At 34.2% G+C, this 20,427-nt stretch overlaps 1 long non-coding RNA gene across 1 annotated transcript; it reads right to left on the bottom strand.

Moving 5' to 3' along the window:
• Positions 1–19,519: 19,519 nt before the first annotated feature.
• On the bottom strand, positions 19,520–20,378 carry LOC139192863 (uncharacterized). Its single transcript, XR_011577349.1, has 2 exons — positions 20,280–20,378; positions 19,520–20,028 (listed from the first exon to the last, which is right to left on the bottom strand). It is a non-coding gene; the product is annotated as an uncharacterized lncRNA (long non-coding RNA).
• Between the last annotated feature and the right edge of the window lie 49 nt (positions 20,379–20,427).

The following is a 20,427-nucleotide window of genomic DNA, read 5'->3' as shown; positions in this document are numbered from 1 at the left end:
AATTGTTTTATTTGGTTTCTAGTTTTCAATAATAGTTTTTTTTTTATGATTTACTTGGCGTCAAATCATTAGCTATGTGAACTCCTTATGTGCGACATCAACGAACTAACAAAAAATTAAACAAATTTAAACAGCAAGGACCACATTGATGTGTGTTAGTTAAATTCAGGGATGACAATAATTGATTTTTAAGTTGAAGAACTAAACTGATGAGTTAAATCATTTTGAATTACCATCTCTAACAAAAAAAAAAGTAAAACTGATGAAAATTGATTGAAAATTTTAAGTTTTAACAATAAGGACAAAATAATAGGTAAAGTGAATAGTACCAGAATTGACTTTTTAGTATAAAAATATGATTTTTTATTAAAATAAACAATATCGAAAATTTTTCGTTAACATTCCTTAAAAAAATACCCTTTAAAAAATAGGCTATGTTCGTCCCCCAACCAACAAAGCCGTCAGGGTTTCACTTAAGAGAGACAAATATGTAAAGAGATCATCAGTCTCTCTGACAAAACAGAAGAGAATTTGATTCTGTTAGTATAATTTTTCTTGCCTTTTTCTCTCTGGGATTTTGTTGCTCCTTGTGCATAAACGCGTTGGCGTGCCTGGCTAACGTCATCATCTCCCTCTTTTGATTTATCTTCTTTCTCCTACGGATCAAAAGCTTAAAAATGTAGGGTAAAACAGCAGGGTTTGCAGGCTTTTGCCCTTTTTCTCTTTTATATTTGTATCTTCTTGGTGAATGAAACATACACTATACATATGCTCCATTTTATTGAGAAGCACATTGAACCGTTTACTGTTACGTGGTGGTGTTATGATATAATACTGTTTTTTATATCATAATTTATTATTTAATTGAAATATTACGGTAACAATAAACGCATTTCATATAAATTGTTTTGGGATATTTTGGATGCGGTCCCTAATCCTTAACATTCTTTGATTAAAACCTTAATATTATTCAAAGTTTGATCAAGGTCCCTTGACTTTGTACACCTCATTATATTACTATTAATATTTATATTTTTATAGTTTTGACATTAATTATTTGATATTTTATGAGATTTATAATCCTATAAATTTAAAATCCCTCATTATAATACTATTAGAAATTGTTACAATAAAAAAATTCAAACATTTTGATTGAATAAATGGATAAAAAATATGTAAAAATAAGAAATAAGAAATGGCAAAAGAATGTATCCATAGTGTTAAAAAAATTGGTACATTGTACAAAAAAATTGGTACATTTCACATATAACAAAGTGGTACATTAATAAAGAAGAATGGGTACATTAGAAATAAATTAGGGTACAAATAAAAGATTAAAATTTATGAATACAAATGAATTTTTAAAAATATAGGCACTAAAAGAAATTAGTACATGGGTACAAAATAAAACTAAAAAGAAAATACTACAAATTTAAAAAAAAATGTTGCAAATTAAAAGTGGGTGCAAACTAAAAATATAAATATATGATACAAAGTTTAGGCATAAAACATTAATATACCATATGTAATTTTTCTATTATTGATTAAATATACAATGTCACGTGACGGTATACACATGGGTACAAACACAAATAAAACTTTAAAAAATATGGGCACAAAAAGGAACTAATATATGGGTACAAATTAAAAATGAAAAGAAAATTGGTACAAATTAAAAAATATTTGCAAATTAAAAATAGGTACAAACTAAAAATAAAATTATATGATAAAAAAATTTAGCCATAAATATAAATATACTAATTGTAACATTTTTAACATTAAAGGAATATATTTAAAAATAAAAATATTTTATTATTCAAATAATTAATGTTGTTATTAATACCCAAGGACCTTGATCAAAAATTGAAAATGAATAGGATTTTAATCAATGGAGTAACAAAAAGAAGGATGTGAACCTAATTTTCCCAATTGTTTTCTATTTTATGCTGCCTTGATTTTGCCTTTTGGTGTGATCATATAAATTGTGATCTTCTCCTTGTGGTGTGATCTTGCACTTTAATGGAATCTGTGGAAACGAGTTTTACTATATGGTCAAATATATGGGCTGTGTTTTGAAATGCTCAGGATGTTCCTGTTTTGTTTATCTGAATGCCAACACTTTACTGCTAAGTATGTTCTTTTGAAGACCAATGAGAAAGACATAGTGTTCAGATGCAAACAAGTTTATGAAAGTTTGTGTGGGGCTAAAGAGTAATACTAGAGAGATTTAATTTGGAGATTAAATTTTGAAAACTAAATGACATGTAAGTTGATGATTGATTTATTACTTAAGTGTTGATAGACGTGCTTATTTCTATTAGTAACACATCATTTAGTTTGTAAATTTAGTCTCCAAATTGAGTCTCCCTAACATTACCCTAGGCTAAATAACCATCATTCCCAAAATGAGGTTCGTATCCTTCAGAAATCCGGAAAGCAATAGGACCCAAAGAAAATGTCTCTAGATAAATTACATTCGAATTTTCGTTATAATTTTAAAGTCACTTAGATTTAGTAAACTCTAATATGTTACAATGTTAATCCATACACTTTGTGATTCTGTGATGATTTTTCCCACTGCTTAATGCAACTATACATAAAGTTTTGCATAAAACTAAAATGAATAGTCTGGATAGCTGAAGCAAGTATGCAAAAAGACTTGCATACATACATATATACATATGTATGTACATATATCCGTTTAAATAGCTCGCTCCACTAGCTAGCTACCGTATTGGGTTTATAGACATCCTCAGATTATAGCATCAAATATAATCAAACAGATGAGTGAAATAATTGCTCGATCAGAGCTATTCTAGTATTGTGTGTGTGTGTGTGTGTGGTTTGGTTGGTGAATAAAATTATAAAGATAACTGTAAGAATGAAAGATCAGTACTGTGTTTGGTGATAGGCAGCTGGTAGCAATACAAGTTGGTGGGTTGGTGGGTGCATTTGTTAATAGAAACCCAAGTAATGAATGCCGGTTCCTCTTTGTGAGAATCTTAGGACTTCTTCAATTAAGTCTGTTTATCATTCACCGTACGGTTATAATTATTGTAATTTTTTATTTAAAGTTGAATATAAACAATATCTAACAAAAACTGGCCGCATGATGTACGATAATCGGACGTGATTAGAGGCCCTAATCCTCAAGATCCTCACAAAGATGATCGGAGAGGATCCTCATTCCAGTTAATTAATTAACATGTTTTATAGGCATAATTTACTAAACAATTATAGAGGCCATAGAGAGAGATGGGGTGCGGCATAGAGAGAGAAGAAAGACATGTGTAATTGTGAGGTGTGTTCTATTCCACCCCATTATGCCTTTATTTATAGTAGTAGGGAAGATTAATTCCTTATCCTTTTAGGATTACAACTCTAATAGGATATTAACTATACTAAGGGGAATATTCAAAGATATTCCTAGAAACACTAGGATTTACACAATCATATTCATAATCTAATAGGATTGCAACACTCCCCCTTGAGTGTGTAAATACTTAAACAAATGGCGCATCAGGTCTTCAGTGATGAAGTAAGTATAGTTGATGAAGTCGTTGGCACAATGAGCGAATGCAAGTCTCAAATCAATGGAAGAATGCATAAAAAGGTAAAACTCACAAAACCTTGCTATGGTAAAACCCAAGGTGGGAGAAAACCCATAGACTAAGGGGAAAAATGAGAAGTTGCATTAAGTCAAAACTATACGTCTTCTAGATGCAAGTAGAAGAGTTTTCAAGGGTATGATCAGCCCAGGATGGGTGCCTCGTTAAAACCTAGTTAGGTAGCAAAAACTCAGTGGAAAAAATGCTCCTAATTATAGGGAAAAAAAAGTACATTAAGATCAAGCAAGTATATTTCTAGATACTCCCCTTGAGTTTGACAAAGCTTTTGGAAGGTTGACTTCGGCAATGACGTCATGTAGAGGTCGACAAGGTTGTCTGGGATCGGCTTGCATGACTTTAATCTCCTGATGCTTTGTTGATGTAGATGCAGACACAATATGTCTTGGCGTTGACTTTGTTGATGTATCGTGTCTTGGTCGGTTGATACATGTGGCATAGTCTTCATGGATTGTCATTGGGACTCAATGATGGATGAAAACAGCAAGTACTTCAAATATGCTCAACAAGAACTCCTAACCATGTCTCACTTATGGTGTAGTGAAGTAAGGTGAGTCTTGGAATGATTCGAAGATTTCGCAACTAAGGTGATATCGTGGACCTCCAAGATATTGTGATATCCCTTAACGTTAAAGACACAACCATTCGGGGATTTTGCCTTATGTGGGCTTGATAAGTAACTAGCGTCAACATACAAACAAGGCAAGCATTATTCTAAGGATTAGGGGAGTCAGATTCGCTCGGGATGCGTTGGGATTAGCCCAAATCCATAGTACCTTTCAAGGTAGCAGAAAAACGTCTTTAATACCAATTCAATGGTTGTGTGTAGGTGGGGTGATGCACCTTTACCAATAGATTAACAATAAAGGAGATGTCATTTCTAATTGCAATGAGCTAAGTACAACAAACTGCAAAGTTTAACTCAGATATGGAACTTCGGATTCCATAACCTCTTCAAGTGTCTCATTTGCATATAGGGTTGGAAGATCGTAGGTATACTCAAAGGTAACACCTTCAAAGTGTGGTTTGATTGGTAAACCAAAGTACTGTCAGAACAACACTTGAATTTCAGGTCAAGGCATAAACGAGTTTTCCCAAGATCCTTCATCTCAAATTCTGTCTTCAGGTGCAAGGCAATTTTCTTAAGCTCTTCTAGAATTTTAGTGAGATTCATGTCAACAACATAAATTGTAACTCTAGCAATTCGGAATAAGACTTCATAGTTTAACACGCAAGGGCATACTTCATATCCCTAACTGATCAAATAATCACTTATACAGGTATACCACATCTACCAGATTGCTTCAATCCATCAGTGAACGTCTCAAACAAGTTGATAAGGTGTTCCATGGTTTGGAACTATTTAAGTCAGTCCATGTAATTCTTCGGGAACTTACATGTAAACCTCCGTATCAATATCCCTATGGAGAAATACTAACCACATTTCATAATGCTGCAATCAATCACAGGGCGTTTGAGAAAAACCTTACGCCGTAAGGCGTGCATCATATCGCACTATTTCTTTCATCTCATTGCGTTTCCTTTCCCACATGTAACACAACAGGGTTACATTGGGCAGTGTAAGAACGATAGGCCCAAACACACTTTGGTAAGGAATTTAACCTAGATTGTGATTTCGGTTGTCTAATCAGTTCTACGTTGTCACTAATCAACGGAACACAGTTCGATATCGTCATTTTTCATTTATGTCGATAACTACCATATAAGCAGTAGCATAGGCAAGGTGGGGGCAATGAGATTCCTTGACCCTAATAACCTTGTGGCAAATGGCTAACATATTGCCTTTATTGATGTGCACAATGCTGCAAATGGAAGCAGCTATTATATACATATACATACAGCACGCATGCAATAATCAAATATAAAAGAAAAGGCATCCTTGCTGCCCATAATGCAACTGCCACGCCCATGATGTGCATCCACCACATGCAAACCCTTGCTGACCAGGATGTGGTATCCACATGCAACTGTCCAAACTGTCCAGAATGTGCATCCACGTGCTACATTCCTGCTGTCCACTTTGTACAGCTTGAGTGATTTCTTTTCCTTTAACACCTAAAGCCTTTTCGGTGCCGACAACCCCAAACAAGAAGAAGAAAAAGGAGATGCTTCTCCATTTGTTAGCCATCACTTCATCAATGCCTCTTCCCCCTCCCCCCCCCCGCTAAATCTTCTCACCATCTTGAATCTACCACCTGGCAACCTCCAAATCGTCAGACCAGCGTTTTCGGCCTGCCCTATCTAGGTCGTCGAATCGGTCGGCACTCTATCTTTACTGCATATATATTGTCCTTTGGTTTGGTTTGGGGTCTCTCTTCTTCCTTTCCTCTTGCTTTGCCAAAGGAATCAACTTTAGGTGACTACTAGTGTACTGCTACTCTTATTCACTCTTCTCACATTTTCCCTATTTTAATTTTAGCCTATAAAAAAACACCTAATCTTAACCAATTCAATCATTTTAGAATTTTCTCAGCGATTTCCCAAATTCGACTTTCATTTTTGGGTGCTTCATTTGTCTCATATTCAATTTGTCAAAGGTACTTGTTGTTTCCCTTTCGGCCACTATTTTCTTTGTTTCAGGGGGCTTCATTTATATCCAATGCTTTTCTCAATAGAGTCATCCATGACCCTCAAGGTAATTACAAACAAAACATTAAGGCAGTGTTTGAATTCGGAATTGCTTGCTTTGCGTGATTAGTAATGGAAGCTCAACTTTTGACCCCGTTGTCTTAAATTCCTGGCTCCACCACTGCATATAAGTGAAAACATCATCGATGGTAATCTCATTTCAATTTCATTTTCTCATCCAAACTAGTATATTGGACCAAGAACTTCAAGTCTCAAGAGTAATCTGGATTAATCTCATGAGATGGAAATGATTTGAGACAACGATCAAGTATGGATTCATTGTTGTGTCGTGATCTTCCTTTTCTAGGAAGTGAATCCTATGAAATGAGTGATCTGTCGTGTTCCAGGCTAAGATAGATTGATTGGCTATCCGCCAGTGTATCGGACAATTCAACGGGGGCGTCCAAACCGTTCAACAGATGAGGCACACCCTTCGGGGATGTTGACTTGACATCCGTTAAGTACGTCTATCCTTGCAGGCATGTTTGCAGCTGGTAAATGATCTTGTCACTTTAGCTAGATCATAGGAATGCGTCTGGAGCAACATTCTGAAAGCTAGAATATATCACACTTACTTATCACACTTGTACGGTATGGAGATCGAGATGAGACAAAATGGGCAACGTCCACACAAATTCACGTCGTTTTACAAGAACGTTGACGTTTTTATCTTCCCTAACGGTGGGAAGACTGTCTTATTGAAGTGACTCCATAAATGAGCGGTAAAGAGATCGCATGCAAGGGCTCTAAGAGAGCTAGTGTGAAGGAGAATCATAATCGATAAAGATTCACATCCTTCTTTGAGGACCCATATTGGTAGGTTGCGGCGGCGCAACTTGGTACATGGAATGCACACCCAAATTGCGTAAATACGAAGCGTCAGGTTCATACCTAATAACCAACTATAACATCGAATAGGTTGGGTGGCAATGGGCCTCAAGGCAGACCAACATAGCTGCGTACAAGATTGCATAGCCCTAGGCAGAAACCGAAAACTTGGTACTTTATGATCGCTAGGCGAGGCTATTTTGGGTGAACATAGGAATTCGATGTTCAATCATAAACCCAAAAGACATGCAATACTTTATCGAAAACCATCCATATAAACTTTCCAGCATTATCCAGTATCCCGGACTTTAAAGGATAAGTAGGGTGGTGAACCCTTAATCGGCCAAGGCGTTTAGCAGCAATGTGTGTGGACAAACATGTGACCAGTTTTTCGATTCATCAACCAAAACCATAAGTATTTATATGGTTTAGTCCACATATATTCCCTTGAATCCATTGTGAAAAAGGGTGATTTTCGTATCTTTGTGAGGAATGATATAGAAAATCAATTTCCCTAATGAGCAGGTTTGGCAAAGTGTGTTTGTAGGCACAATATCCTTACTTCGGGTAAGGAGATGCGTCGTGGCATCATTGTTCAACCTAAATGTCCCGAATGGTCATGCCAAAGCAAGTAAACTGCTCAATCCCCAGGCTCCAAGCTGGTCACATGTGGTGTGTTCCCAGTTGGGAGACAACCCATTGGCCCCAAATCAAAGCTTCAAGCTCATTTTTGGAGGTGGTGCAAAGATATTTCACTCTATTTTCTTCAGTGGTTTCATTTATGATCATTGTCATCTCGAATATCAACTAAGAACGGTGAGAATATAAGGTCTCTTAAATGGTAATGTAGTACCATTCATACAACGAGGAGCTTGTCAATGCTCTTAATTAGGTTGGATAGACCTGAAGTCGTTGCTAGAGATATGATTTAGGCGTAAAGTTAGTGTGCGTAGTATCGCATTCATCCAGACAACTAACTGTCCCACATTCACACCTAACCACGTGTTTAATTGAATTCAGCCACATTTATAAAAGAAACATGATTCAATTAACTCGTATTCGAGGACAATATCAATAAGATTATCCATAACTAAAACAAACACCATACTTACATCCAAGAACATGGAAAAATGTTCACAAAGTAAACCAAAGTTACTAAGGGGATTCGGCCAACAAGATCAGCCATGTCAAAATTATGCTCTTCCAACAATGTTCAGTTGAGCAAAATTAGTTTCATATATTGACTACTAGAATGGCATTCCTCAACAATATTGGTAAAGGCACGAATAGGTGCATAACCAATGATCTATTCCATCAAGACGGAAGTAGATTCTGCAAGGTTAAGGTTTAGGAATAATATCCCTTATTCTTGAAGTTTTAGGTCTTAGATGCCAAGGATCATGCTTCAGGCATGATGCCATGCATTGGCAAGCCCTGATTCTACCATGTGTTGTAAAAACAAACTTGAAATTAGATTGTGAGAGAGACAAACCCCGAATTAGGTTCGGTATTCTCCAGTCGAAGCTGAAGGGTCTATTCGGTAGACCTCTGCCGAAGCAGAGAAGTACCATTTGGTGCACTTCTGCCGAAGCAATGCATGCCCTTCGTTGCATCTTTGCCGAAGCACGGCATCACCATTTGGTAGGCTTTGACCAAACTGGGTTGAGCCATTCGGTAGACTCCAGCCGAACTGAGTCTATACCGTTCGATTCTTTGACTCACAAATTCCACATAGCAAAAATTGCGTAATGCATGAAATGTATATATATTGACAAATATAAGAAACATATATATATATATATATATATATATATATCGGAAGGTAAATATAAATGTAGGGGGTTCATGCATCATGGGGAATGTTTTCATGCTTCATGGTCGTTTGAAATATCTTCCTTTATTTTAAGTGTACCTAACTGGCAGAAAACAACAAAAGCCTTTGAATATTATAGAAGATCCTTCTCAGAAAGTCGAAATTGCATCTCCAATGCGTTGTGTCACGTTCAACAAAGAGAAATTAAATTGAATCAATAACATGTAGATCAATTCAAAATAATAATTTAATCATAAAAAGAATGATTAAAACGTAATACTCCTTTTTTTGAAGATCAAACTCTCTTTAGGCATAATTTACTGAACAATTATGGAGGCTATAAAGAAAGAGGGGGTACGGCATAGAGAGAGAAGAAAAAGATGTGTAATTGTGAGGTGTGTTCTATTCCACCCTATTGTGCCTTTATTTACAGTAGTAGGGAAGATTAATTCCTTACCCTTTTAGGATTACAACTCTAATAAGATATTAACTACTAAAGGGAATATTCAAAGATATTCCTAAATACACTAGGATTTACACAATCACATTCCTAATCTAATAAGACTGCAACAACATGGTAATAATTTAGATTATAACACAGAAACATAGGACAAAGCTTGGGAACTTGAACTTCTATTCTATTTCGTGAGAGCGAGTTGCTGTCTGCACACATGATCGACAACCAAAACCCTAATTTTATATTCCTGGATTACGTCATAACAGTACTACAATATTAGCTTTAGGTGTCGGATGATGGTGGTGGTTTAATAAGCCATTATGTCAGATAAAAGATATCTGACACATCATTTAGTTAGTGTCGGATAACAATGAAATCCTGTCGGTTATATCCAACATAAATTCCTGGCGGATATTTAGTGTCGGATGCAACCGCCATAAAATTATTTAATCGCCGGTATTTTTGAATTCTTTTTTTTTATAAATATTTTTAACATATTCTGGCTGTTTTTAAGCTAATGGTGACAGTTATAACCGACAGAAATTGACTATTTTATTATTTTAGTTTCTAGCGGTTATTATTTTAGTATTCTGGCAATTACAACCGACAGAAATTGACTACTTTATCATTTTAAAATTTTATATTGATTAAAAATAAATAAAAAAACACATGGTTTAAATATTTTTTTTTTTCACTCATGGCCCTATCGAATATAATCGACATGAACAAAGCAAAATTTTGGGCGGCCGCCAAAATAATCTCTAAAAGTTTTTTTTTTTTTCACTCATGGTCTCATTACCTAATCTCTGAATGTTTTTTTTTTTTTTTTGTAATTTTTTACACATGCTATCTTGGAGTATATACAAACATATTTGACGGTTTGATCGTTGAAACTAGTTTTGTAGAATGCATATCCTATCAAATTGATAGATTTAACAAACACTTAAGAGTTAATATTATACTTCCATTAAGTATAAAATAAGATTTATCCACTAGTGTAAATATTTTAAACTGAAGATCGAATTCTTTCATTGCATTCTTATAGGGTTGAGGAGTGTAGCTGTAAAAAAATCATCAAAATCAGAGCTAAAATAACCGTTAAATTGTGATTTTTTGTTTATAACCATCGAAAACTTTTGTTCCATTACCTAATCTCTGAATGTTTGTTTTTTGTAATGTTTTACGTATGCGATCTTGAAGTGTGTACAAACAAGTTTGACGGTTGGATCGTTGAAAAACATTGCATAGAATGCGTATCGCATCAAAACGGTAGATTAAACAAACACTTAGAGTTAATGTTAAACTTCCCCATCAAGTATAAAATAAGATTTTGTGGTATCCACTAGTGTAAATATTTTAAATTGAAGATTGAATTCGTTCAATGCATTCTTATAGGGTCGAGGAGTGTAGCTGTAAAAAATCATCAAAATCGGAGCTAAAATAACCGTTAAATTGTGATTTTTTGTTTATAACCGTCGAAAACTTTTGTTCTGTTACCTAATCTCTGATTGTTTGTTTTTTTTGTGATTTTTTACGTATGCGATCTCGGAGTGTGTACAAACAAGTTTGACGGTTAGATCATTGAAAAAAGTTTTGTAAAATGTGTATCACGTCAAAACGGTAGATTAAATAAACACTTAAGAGTTAATGTGATACTTCCATTAAGTATAAAATAAAATTTTGTGGTATCCACTAGTGTAAATATTTTAAATTGAAGATCAGATTTATTCATTACATTCTTATAGGGTCGAGGAATGTAGCTGTAAAAAATCATTAAAATCGGAGCTAAAATAACAGTTAAATTGTGATTTTTCATTTATAATCGTCGAAAACTTTTGTTCCGTTACATAATCTCTGAATGTTTGTTTTTTACGATTTTTTACGTATGCAATATCGGAGTGTGTAAAAATAAGTTTGACGGTTGGATTGTTGAAAAAAGTTTCGTAGAATGCATATCGCGTCAAAACGGTAGATTAAACAAACACTTAGTGTTAATATTATACTTCCATTAAGTATAAAATAAGATTTTGTGGTATTCACTAGTGTAAACATTTTAAATTGAAGATCGAATTCTTTCATTTCATTCTTATAGGGTCAAGGAGTATAGCTGTAAAAAAATCATCAAAACCGTAGCTAAAAAAACTGTTAAATTGTGATTTTTCATTTATAGCCGTAAAAAGCTTTTGTTCCGTTACCTAATCTCTAAATGTTTTTTTTTTTGCGATTTTTTACGTATGCAATCTTGTAGTATCTACAAACAAGTTTGACGATTAGATCATGGAAACTAGTTTCGTAGAATGCATATCTCCGTTAAATTTGCCTAAATTTTGAAGTGGGAAAAGTAATTTGTGCTAAATTTTTGCTTATGTTTTTCAAGTATTGATTAGACAATATTTAGTTTGTGTAATGACATTTTCATTATACAATTATCTTTTTGTTTCTTTATCGCATATTTTACATGGGTTATTATCTATTAAACCAAACAATTATTTATTTAATTTTTAAAAACGTATTCTATTTAAATACTTATTATTTTTTTATTTATTAAACCAAAAAGTTATTATTTTATTTTTATAAATCGTAACAAAATTTCTGGGGGGAATTTAAAATTTTGGGAGGGAATTTTGGGGGGATTTTTGCAGCCATTTTTTATGTCGGTTATAACCAACAGTAATGAAAATTTTCTATCGGTTTTTATTTTAAAAAATGTTTATGTCGGTTTTAACCGACAATAATGAAAATTTTCCAAAATAAAACCCCTCCATTTCCTGCTTTTGCCGTTGCCTTCTCCCTTTCCCCTTCCTTCCCCCTTTTATCCTCTCTTCATTTCCTTTTCCTTCTGTTCTCCCCTTCTCTTTCTCGCTTTAATCACCATGGATGAACAATTCGAGAAGCAACATTTTGAAACTAGTACGTTTTAAATTATTTGTATTACGTTCAGTTTGTGTTTTAAATAGAAATTATAAACTTCTTAACTTTCTTAAATAGAAATATCAAAGCATGAAAAAATCCCGCATACGTATGAGCCAAAATACAGAGACAGGAAGAAAGGCAGCAACATAAATGAGAGACCTTGTCAATTCCTCATCGAGATGAATCAAGAGCACAATTGTAGCAGTGAACGAGAGCATGGTTGTCACTAGCGAGAAGAAAAGAAAGGCAAATCCTAAATGCAGCCTGAGTGGAAGAGATTGATGGAAGTTTTTTTGTACTCAAACTGAGATGTCAAGATCGAGAGAAACGTGACGAGAGAAGACAATGAGTTGATGAGCGAGACAAGGTATGTGATGATAAAGGTGGTGAAGAAAGGAGAGTGTCGGAGAACAGAAGCACCGCCTGAACTGTAAACCTCGGAAGCAGTGTAGGCCGCTGCATAACTTGCACAAATTTCCGGTTTGTCTTTTCTTTTCTTTTTCAAATATATTTATTTGTCTTTCCAATTCTTTTCTTGTTGTTGGGGGTCAAACTTCTGCCTAACTATATATATATATATATATATATATATATATATATATATATATATATTCAGGTTAGCTGCGAAACAGGAAACAAACTTGACGAATTGAAGAATATGGTGTACCTTAGAGGAACGTTGCACATCTCAAAGCTGGAAAATGCAGTGAATGCAAGGGAGGCCAACTTGAAAGGGAAAGTAATGATTCAAAAAGTGGTTTATATTTTTTTTATTATTAATATATTTTCTGTTGGTTTTATTCGACAGAGAATGCTCTTATTTATTCATTATTAATAAATTCTCTGTCAGTTATATCCCACACAAGTTCTGTCAGTTTTAGAGTATTTTCTGTCGATTTTATCCAATAGAGAATGCTCTTATTTAATCATTATTAATATATTCTATGTCGGTTATATCCGACACAATTTCTGTCGATTTTAGAGTATTTTTTGTCTGAAAATTCATTTCCTGAAGCTTGCAATTATGTCGCTTATTATATCCGCAACTGCATCTATTTTCTGCTGGATTTTGCTTAATATCCGATAGTAATATACGTTTCTTGTCGGTTATCATAGCGACACTAATAAATGGTTTTGTAGTAGTGTAATTACCCCTTGAACATTCTCAAACTTTACTAAAACATCTACTGTAAAATTTGATTCTTTAAATTGTGTATTTAACTTGAGCTTGCATATATAATGAGGAAAACTAATGAAAAGTCCTCAAAAACTTTTAGTTTTAATGAAAATGAAAAAATAAAGGTGTAAGTAAATAGGACGAGGAGTGACTTTTTAAAGTAAAAATGTCCTTAATTTTAAAAGTGAACAATACTGAGAGTGTTTCATTAAGATTCCCGTAATAATAACTAACAATATAAGAGTCTATAGATTAGACGATATGGATTGTTGAGATGCATTTAAATGTTTGGGTAAATTACATATTACTCCTTCAGGTTTCGGTGCAATTGCAACCTCATACAACATCGTTAAAACATTTCAATTTCATACATTTACTATTTTTTTTTTCAATTTCATCCAACTGTTACAAAATATGTTAAATTAACCGTTAAGTGATGACATGGCAAATATCGGGTCCTCATTTGTGCTGATGTGGCTGCCACAAGCCAAGCTAAACACTTAATAAAAAATTTAGAATATTAAAATAATTAATTAAAAAAATTAAAAAAAACCCAAAATCCCATTCGTCTTCCTCACCCGAGCCCACCCTTTCTCCCATCCCCCATTAATTCTACACTTCCATCTAACCCAAAATTCCAAATTCCCCTTCATCTTCCCCACCCGAGCCCACCCTCTTCTCCCATCCCCCATCACACACCCCTTCCCCCATTAATTTTTGAACTCCTCAAACCCAAAATTTGCAAAACATTACTCACACAATGAAGACTTTCTTCAATTTGCACATGGGTTAGCAGCAGGTTCGGATCTAGGTGGAACTGGGTTCATATTTGAGTTCTTCGAGTTGCGGGTTGGGCTGGTGGGTCCAAATCAGGCAACGGCAACATTGAGGTTCTACAGTGATGTCAGTGCAAGACTTTTGCGCTCCACCTCCATCAAATTCTTGAAGGCAGCCGAGAGTTTTATGCACAGCGGAGCTGTCGTTAGGGTTCCGATTCGTTCGACTAGTGCACATTCATTCGTCTGGGTCTCGTCGGGGTCCTGGTTCTTGCCGATAAGAGCGTCCATTAGAACCCTAGCGAGGAATTTGGAATTTTGGGTTAGATGGAGGTGCATAATTAATGGGGGAAGGGGTGGGTGATGGGGGATGTGAGAAGGGGGTGGGCTCGATTGAGGAAGACAAAATGGATTTTTTTTATTTTTTATTTTTTTAAACTTTTATTTAATTAATTATTTTAATATTCTAAATTTTAATATTTGTCATGTCATCACTTAACGGTTAATTTAACAGACTTGTAACAGTTGTATGAAATTGAAATAAAATAATAGTAAATGTATAAAATATAAATGTTTTAAAGATATTGTATGAGGTTGCAATTACATCAAAACCTAAAGGGGTAGAATGTAAGGGAGTTAGGTTATGAGGGATATCTTAAGAGTATATATGTATGGGAAAATCCAGCGTTTCCCTGGTTCTATATAATTTATCTTATGGGTATATATCTTCCTCATTGCATGACTAACACGTTATGAGAGAGATAAACACATAATTATATATAATTTGTGAAAATTAAAAGTCTCTTGCAGATATACAACATTGAATATGTATTGAATTCCCTTGGTTAATATACAATGCATGCATAGGTTGGACATTTCACCAATTTTGGGTTTGTTTTTCATGTTATGACTCTCCTTTCCAATTTGTTGAATAACCAAAAACATTGATGGGAAACTAACCTCCTATTTTCCTTATAAATAAGCTATCCATCAAGTCTTGGCAAACAACAATCGTTATCTTAGGGTTTTATTTTATCCATCTCACTATATGCTAGGCTGGTAGTTATGATAAATGTTCCCATTGATCGATACAACTACAATATTTGTATCACGTCTGTGCAATTAATTAACAGTCAAAGCAAACAACCAAAATTGGTAGTTGAAAGAGTTGGGCAAGCTTGCCTAAACCATACATTTAGCTGGCTCAGATATATAAGTAACAGTCTCGTTCTCCTATATCTTCGGGAGGTGCAGGAGAACAAGGACAGGGAGTTTTCTGTGTGCTTTCGGTTGGAGCTTTGTAACTCAAGTCATCAAAGGATGATCGAATCCTTGATTGGTATTTATAGGAGCCATGTTTTGCAGAAAATAGCCACACAGATTTTGCACTACGCAGAATCTCTTAATTAACTTATTAAAAAGATAATTAATTTGTTATTTATTTAAAGAGATTAAAAGGGGTGAGGTGGATTGTTGGGGACAGAAGGGATCTCATTTTTCATCATTAATTTTCATATATTATATGATACGTGTATTCCTGATGACCCTATATATTATACATGGATGAACCTAGCTTGCTATCTAGGTCTATTTCATGAACTTCACTTCAAACTTGAAGTTTTTGGAGAAGAAGTTAGTGCCCTAGCACTAATGAATAACACTTTAAGATAGGATGAAGCATTAGTAGCCTTTTTATATGAGATTAGGGCTAGGTTTAGTCGCGCACTCGTGTACTAGTGATTGATTATGGATGCATGTGTTCTTCGTAATTATATGATATTTATCACTTATAGTTTCTTTTGTTCACAATGTATATCTTGTCTCAGTTTTTTAACCAGCTGCAAAGTTCGTTCTTTGGTTTTGTTCTATATTTTTTGGTGAAATGTATGAAATGTTGTTCTACTTACGTCCCACCTCATAAATAGCCTCACAACTCTTTATTCTTTATTGATGATGATTACTGAAATAAATTGAAAACAGCACTCCAAATTTTTTATTGTGCACTATTATTGGAGAACAATTCAAAAAATAAATAAAATAAGGGTAAATTACATAGTAACCCCTCAGGTTTGAGCTCTATTGCAATCTCATACAACATCTTTAAAACATTTCACTTTCATACCTCAAGTACTATTTTATTTCAATTTCATACAACCGTTAGATTTTCCATCCATGGATCTGTTAAATGCTGACGTGGCTGCCACATATATGACACGTGGCTGCCAAATGTCTGCCACGTGGCAAATAAAATAATTTTTTAATTTTTTTTTTAAAAAAACATATCTGCCACTTTTTTTTTTCTCTCTCTTTCTTCTTCTTCTTCTCTCTCTTTCTTCTTCTTCTGGGTTCAGACCTTTTTTTTTCTCTTTCTTCTTCTTCTGGGTTCAGACCTTTTTTTTTTTCTTCTTCTTCTTCTTCTTCTGGGTTCGGACCTTTTTTTTTTTTTTTTTTTTTTTTTTTCTTCTTCTTCTTCTCCCTCCTCCTCCTCTTTCTTCTTCTCTTCTTCTTCTTCCTCCTTCTTCTTCTGGGTTCGGTCCTTTTCTTTTTCTTCTTCTCTTTCTCTTTCTTCTTCTTCTCTTTCTCTTTCTTCTTCTTCTTCTCTTTCTTTTTCTTCTTCTTCTGGGTTCGGACCTTTTTTTTTTTTTTTTCTTCTTCTTCTTCTTCTTCTCCCTCCTCCTCCTCTTTCTTCTTCTCTTCTTCTTCTTCCTCCTTTTTCTGGGTTCGGTCCCTTTTTTTTTTTTTTTTTTTTTTTCTTCTTCTTCTTCTTCTTCTTCTTCCTCCTCATCCTCCTCCTCTTTCTTCTTCTTCCTCCTTCTTTTGGGTTCGGACCCCTTTCTTTTTTCTTTTTTTTTTTTCTTCTTCTTCTTCTTCTTTCTACTCCCTCCTCTTTCTTCTTCTTCTTCTCTTTCTCTTTCTTCTTCTTCTGGGTTCGGACCTTTTTTTTTTCTTCCAATTTCAGGTTTTTTAAAAAAAATTAAAAAATTATTTTATTTGCCACGTGGCAGACATTTGGCAGCCACGTGTCATATATGTGGCAGCCACGTCAGCATTTAACAGATTCATGGATGGAAAATCTAACGGTTGTATGAAATTGAAATAAAATAGTACTTGAGGTATGAAAGTGAAATGTTTTAAAGATGTTGTATGAGATTGCAATAAAGCTCAAACCTGAGGGGCTACTATGTAATTTACCCATAAAATAACAGAATCCTTCAAACAGTATTTCTGTCCCACTTTTGTACTTGTGGTTTTACGACGTCTGTTCGACCAGGATACAACTATCTAATTCTACAATCCGCACTGGTTTATAGAATTATGGCGAATTGCTTTGTGTGTTTACTCTCTGTAAGGTTTTGTATGGGAGAGATGGAACTGAGACTTATGTTATATAGGCTCTTTCATACATCTTCAAATACATTTTGGATGTATCTGAAACCACACAACTCTTTCCAACAGTTGTGTCTATTAATCAAAACGTTTTTAATTAAATTAATTAAAAACTTAATTCGAAATTAAAATTAAAATTAATTTATATTAATATTTATATAGGCTCTTAAGATATGATTTAAGATTCAAGGGTGGCATGATTTGATGATGAGATGGGACATGGATATAACCCAGGGAAGGAGATGATTTTATGGAAACATTAAAACCCACCACCAACTTACAAAGCCTCTTTGTGTGGATGACAAAGAATCCTATAAGATAGTGAAACCCCCAACTTCTATTTCATTTGATCCAAACACGTTACACGACCATCCCTAAACACTTTCAACTTCAATTTCATTGGAATCTTTGATTATCACCACCAAGCACCTTCTGATATACTAATAGTACTAGTCAAAAAACCTTCTCATTAATCATATTGTGATTCCACTGATTTTTGAGGGAGCATAATTGCGAGGACGTGAAGCTAAAGTTGTCTACGTATTTAGTTTGGGCGTCTCTACGTGCAAAAGACAAGTTAAAGTGGCTAGTCCCACATCAGAAATTACGTAAAGCTTTCAAAAACTTGAGTTGAGCAACTCCCCTATTAGTATTACTGCTAGGGTTAAATAACTTCCTTAAAAAATAGGGAATTATAACCAAAATTCCTGATACTGTTTACTTTAACAAAAAATCACATTTTTACACTAAAAAATCAATTTTGGTACTATTTACTTTAACCTTTATTTTGTCTTTATCGTTAAAACTCAAAATTTTCAAACTCTTTTTTTAATTTTTCATAAAAAAATATGATTATCAAGATATTGACATGTAAATTACTAAGTTGTCATATCATTTATATATTAAATCTGCTTAGCAGAAAATTGATGTATGCTACTGTAATCATGGCATCTTGGCCCATAAACGAATGGAATTGTGATTAAATAAGAGGCCAACTTACAATTGCACTTCCACACCACAAAACAAATCTTTTATTTTCTTTATATTTATTGAATATTCACATAAATCTTGCTCCATAGCTAGGCCATATGGAATTGTTTTGGAGAATCTAGCTTTTTTCTTTTTGGGTAAAAAAAGAGAGTGTAATGATAGTTTGAGGACCAAAAGCAGAAAATTGAGTGTTCTACTCCAACAATTTAATTTTATTATAAGTTTTAGTGAAGTTTAAGGTTTATAGAAAAGGTAATACTAGAGAGATTATTTATTTATTTAAATTATATAATGCGATAGTTAATGATTGAATTATTATTTAAATATTGATTAAGGTGTTTATTTTCTATAATGACAAATCACATAATTTGTAAATTTAATTTAAAAAATTAGTTTAACTAGCATAATCTTTATGGAAAGGTGACATTTAGAAAACAAGAATGTACCATATATAGACTCTCGTTGCTAGTTAATCCACTTTCTCTTTTCCCTCAAGTAGAACTTAGTTGGCTAGTGGCAGCCGCACGCCCCCCACAAAAACAATTAAATTTGCAAATGATGAAGTTTGGGGGGATCAAGCTATATGCATTTCCTAGGTTCTCGTGATTCTCGTTTTCTAATAGAACAATATTAACCTAATTTTAGCAATCATGATATTTGCAACATCGGTAACACATGGTTTGCCTCGATGACATGCAAACCACACGAAGTAATCTTCCAACTCTTGTTTCTTGGTCTGAACTCTTTTTGCATAAAAATGTAAGAAATTTATGTTTGAAATTACTAATCATAAAAACAGTGGCGGATCCAGGAAATAATGTTTGTGGGGTCAATAAGGATAGCGCGCGCAGCGCGCAATTTTTTTTTAACAGAAACAACATGCATATCGTCATTTCATACCTGGAGGAAGAAGCTATGACTTTTGAATTAAAGTCCCCAAATTTATTGACCTGTTCTTACAAAAGGATTACCACACTTCTCCAAACCCCACTAAACAAGAGAGGAAGGCAAGGCGAAACAGGGGAAATTAACCCAAAGCTTGAACAAAAGGTGACTAATGGCAAAAGAAATCGAATAACAGGCATCGAATCCTTCCGGTAAATGCAATACATACACTTACACACGAAGGGATTCAACCCTATGCAGAGAATTGAGTACCATCATCAAGTTTTGAGGCAGCTGCCTTGTCCAAAAACCACACCAACTTCCCTTTCAATGGCTGGAGCACCGAACCTTGAACTTGACAGCATCCTTGGTTCTTTCAGACCTTTCGTCGAACACTTGGTGTGCAGCCAAGGGGTCTCACCAGCAGCTCCAAGGGGTCTCACCAGCAGCTCCAATGGGTCTCTAAGGTTGTTTCCATGACTTCCAAGGGGTCGTGCGACCCCATTGACCCCACTGTGGATCCGCCACTGCATACAAATAAATCCCCATAATTGTTTTTAGTTGTTGAGGATCAGAATTTATGAAACTGTTGCGATCCTTAAATAAAAAGAGCACTGCTATTTATATATATTTTTTATTCTTTACATATTCTTTTTAATTTTAAATTACCAAATCAAATAAATTAAAAAAAATTAATGATAAAAAATTAACAAATATATATAAAAAGTTAAAAAAAGTATTTAAATAATATTTTCTAATACAAAATAGGAAGATCTACCCGCAAAATTTCCCATTCGATGACAGACATGATTGACAATGTTTGCCGCAGAGAAATAGACAGTTGGAAATGACATAGATCAGTCTATGTAGATACAATCTCCAAAGGAAGGCAGATTCTCTTTTCACTTTCCGTGCTTTCTCATATC

Source organism: Malus domestica, chromosome 16 (assembly GCF_042453785.1).
Source record: "Malus domestica chromosome 16, GDT2T_hap1".
NCBI lineage: Eukaryota > Viridiplantae > Streptophyta > Magnoliopsida > Rosales > Rosaceae > Malus > Malus domestica.
This window is presented reverse-complemented; position numbering and strand designations above follow the sequence as displayed.